Source organism: Canis lupus, chromosome 6, assembly GCF_048164855.1.
Source record: "Canis lupus baileyi chromosome 6, mCanLup2.hap1, whole genome shotgun sequence".
NCBI lineage: Eukaryota > Metazoa > Chordata > Mammalia > Carnivora > Canidae > Canis > Canis lupus.
In genome coordinates, this window is record NC_132843.1 from 9,619,625 (window position 1) to 9,623,816 (window position 4,192).

At 48.3% G+C, this 4,192-nt stretch overlaps 1 pseudogene; it reads right to left on the reverse strand.

Moving 5' to 3' along the window:
* On the reverse strand, window positions 1–997 carry LOC140634816 (glyceraldehyde-3-phosphate dehydrogenase-like; annotated as a pseudogene).
* Window positions 998–4,192: the final 3,195 nt, after the last annotated feature.

Below are 4,192 nucleotides of genomic sequence, written 5' to 3' on the forward strand. Positions count from 1 at the left end.
CTAAACCACTGAGCCACCCGGGCTGCACTCTTCCTCTTGTTCTTGCTGGGTGGGGCTGGTGGTCCAGGAGGCCTCCTTGGAGGCCATGTGGACCATGAGGTCCACCACCCGGTTGCTGTAGCCAAATTGATTGTCATACCAGGAAATGAGCTTGACAAAGTGGTCATTGAGGGCAATGCCAGCCCCGGCGTCGAAGGTAGAAGAGTGGGTGTCACTGTTGAAGTCACAGGAGACAACCTGGTCCTCAGTGTAGCCCAGGATACCCTTGAGGGGACCCTCCGATGCCTGCTTCACCACCTTCTGGATGTTGTCATATTTGGCAGCTTTCTCCAGGTAGCAGGTCAGACCCACAACTGACACGTTGGGGGTGGGGACACGGAAGGCCATGCCAGTGAGCTTCCCGTTCAACTCAGGGATGACCTTGCCCACAGCCCCGGCGGCGCCAGTGGAAGCAGGGCTGATGTTCTGGGCAGCCCCTCGGCCCTCACGCCACAGCTTCCCAGAGGGGCCGTCCACGGTCTTCTGGGTGGCAGTGATGGCATGGACAGTGGTCATGAGGCCTTCCACGATGCCGAAGTGGTCATGGATGACTTTGGCTAGAGGAGCCAAGCAGGGTGGTGCAGGAGGCATTGCTGACAATCTTGAGGGAGTTCTCATACTTCTCGTGGTTCGTGCCCATCACAAACATGGGGGCATCGGCAGAAGGAGCAGAGATGATGACCCTCTTGGCCCCGCCCTTCAAGTGAGCTCCAGCCATCTCCATGGTGGTGAAGACCCCAGTGGACTCCACAACATACTCAGCACCACCATCACCCCATTTGATGTTGGCGGGATCTCGTTCCTGGAGGATGGAGATGGACTTCCCATTGATGACAAGTCTCCCGTTCCCAGCCTTGACCTTGCCGTGGGATTTGCTGTGGGTAGAATCACACTGGAACATGTACACCATGTAGCTGAGGTCAATGAAGGGGTCATTGATGGCAACAATATCCATTTTGCCCGAGTGCACATCTGTCCTTGTAAGAGCGCTGCAGCTGTAGAGCTGCTCACCGGCGTGGGGACATGGCGCAAGGTGTTACCAGGCCTGTTGAATCTGTAAAGTGCTGGCGAACCGTGTCCAAGTGAGACTGTCTGACCAGCTCTGACGGACAGAAATGGCAGTTTCACGTGTGCTGTGAGACCCAGTGGAATGTAAAATGGTTCAAATGGTACCTGACCTACTGGAAGCAGTTACTCCGCTCTGGTTATGACGCTCAGACTTTTGAAAGATGTGTTTGCCCAAGGAAAGCAAGCCTATGCGGCCCTCTTCTCCCCAGTCCCAAGTAGACCCTGCTCATTTACTGTGGGACTCCTTTTCACCGAGCCCAGGGGCTAATGGAAACCCTTTGAAGGTAAGAGGCCCTGCCTCCCAACCCCGTGGCCCTCCTTTTCTGATCTCCCCCCATCGCCCCCTCACCCCCACAAGGGATTTCCACTCCCACCAGCCAGCTGATCTGGCCCCAGGGGCTCTCCACTTCCATTACTGTGCCCCTGGCATCTCTCAACAGAATTTTTTTCACAGAAATGTTCTTCTGCAGGACAACTGGGTCTTCATGACCTTAATACTTGATTCCACAGCAATCATTTTAAAGGTTCCGTGGGCTCACTTAGCTTCTCAAGAACTTCTGTGTCATTTTGTTTTTCTGGAACGTTGATGTTCTGGATTTCAGACGTTTTACAAATAAAAGTAACTAGGTTTGGGTGGGCGAGGGGAGGTGGTGATAAACTACCCGATTGGCTGAATAGTCCCAAATAAGACTAAAGCAGAGCTTAGGTTGTCTCTGGGTGTGTCTGGGGGTAATTTGCCACAGAGAATACTCCGAATAAACTAAACCATACACAAGTGCCTGTTTGCACCCACTGGCTCCATTCTAATGGCAGCCTTGTCTTTTTTTTTTTTTTCCTAAATACTTTTTATTATGAACATTTCTAAACTTACACGGAAAAAGAAAGGGTTTTTTTTTTTTTTTTTTTTTAGATTTTATTTATTCATGACAGACACACACAGAGAGAGAGGCAGAGACAAAAGACAGAGGGAGAAGCAGACTCCACGCAGGGAGCCCAACGTGGGACTCGATCCTGGGTCTCCAGGATCACGCCCTGGGCTGAAGGCGGCGCTAAACCTCTGAGCCACCCCGGGCTGCCCCAGCCTTGTCTTTACAGCTCAATTGTCTCAGCTCTGTGCTTACTCTAGAAGTTGTCACTTCAAAATGACACCAAAATTTCTCAAGGTCATTCTTTACTGTTCCTAGGCTCATCATAACCCTTTGAAAATCCTGCTCCTCAATACTAGGTCGCAGCCAGGTCCTAGGTCCCTTCACCTTTGGATTGAATTTAGAACGTGTTCATGCAAATAAAATGTTAAGGAACTAAAGCATACATAAAGCTTTCAAGAATCAAGACAAGATAGTAAGGGTCAAAGATCTCCTTCCCCTTCTGAAAGGACAGAGGAGACAGGAGGTGGTATTTTTTTACACCTCATTTTTAAAAAACAAATGGCATTAATGAGGCCAAACTCCCCTTAGTCTGTTAGCTCTCTCACCAAAGAAACAGTCTCCAGCCGCATATACTAAGCAGATTTCCCGTGAGTGCAGCGAGCATCCCTCCCATCCTGCTCTTGCAATAGAATCTGTGCTTTCTCTACCACGTCAGCAAAACATATTCGGAATTAACTGGTAACAGGAGAAGCACTGGGTTGAGGTAGCATATTAATTAATTTAAAGTGGAAACACTCTTTCTGCGCTGTTGCTAAGAGATGCAACCCCCCCCCCCCTCACGCCACCTCAACTCCTGGGTGTGGTGGAAGGAGGAGGGGAACAGCAAACCTAATTCAGACGGAAGAACCGGATTATCCAGCTGGTTCTAGGAACGAGATGAGGGCTGATAAAACCACTCACCCAATTACATTTTTTTCCTTGTCTACTAAAATTAATTTAGTCGTCCTCCTATCAACGTCTTCATTTTGCACACAGATAATTGTATATTTGTAAGTTTGACTCCTTTTTATGCAGAGAAGGTCCGTGTGCATTTCCAAACTATATCCTAAATGCATACACTTAGCGCACTATTGTATTTAAGGGATATATAACTTCGTCTATGTAAAGTAATCCAAATAATGGTGAAATTCCTCAAGTCAGAGAAGAGAAAATACTAGTACTAGATGTTAGAGCCTCCTTAATGCATCTTCCATCTGATCCAGGATGAGCCCATGCAAGTATCACATGCATTCTAAATTTAAATGTCCCCAGATTTGTATTTCACTTCCCAGCGTCTTTGCAGCGATGTTGCAAGACATTGCTATATTTCGGGGATCATTTTCTCTGCTTTCAACAGTTTTGTCGGGAGACTTGAATTTATTTTGGGGAATGCTACCTACTTTGATTTCAGAGGAGTTGTCCTCTGAGTAGCAGCAGCCACACAGCACAGGGCATGTTGGAACAGTGAGCTAGCCTCAGACTTTCAGAGTACCTGTGGTGACTTTAAGGTGAATTTTTTCATCAGCCTTAGCTGTTGGGCTATATTTAAACCACTGGCTCTGGAATACTACTCAAGAAGTGTGGCTCAAGTCCGATGACATTTTGAAGAGCATGAATGGAAAGAATCTATTTATCAGCAAACCTCATGGTTCTAATCACCAGAGTTCAATTTAAGACCACAGCCCTAGGCGTAGGCTGTGGACAGTCATCATGCTGTGTGTATGGGGAGCCTCAAATCCACATCTTGGCAAGCTCACCCAAATTAAGGTGGCCAAGATCCTGCTCAAAATACCTCAGTGGAGGCTGAGCAAATTCCTTTCCAGAACTCGCCCCACTGCTACCATTCCTGGCGGGATCCATCACGGTTCCCTGTCAGCTAGAACCCCAGCAGCTGGTCGGTTTCGGAGAGGACACAAACTACATTATGTTTCGCATTCGCAGCAGCTAGTACAATGCCTGACATACGTTTACTAAACCACTGAAATGAGTGCAGAAGTTGGATGAGATCTGATCCTGATTCCTGGCCAGAAATAAAGGCCCACCTGAGCTGAATCCAGGGCACTGGGGCACTGTGGAGAGAATCCAACTAGCTCTACACCTGGTGGGACCCATGGAGCCATCATCCTCCTTCCAGATCTTTCCATATGATCTAAGACCTAAATCTTCAGGTCCACTTT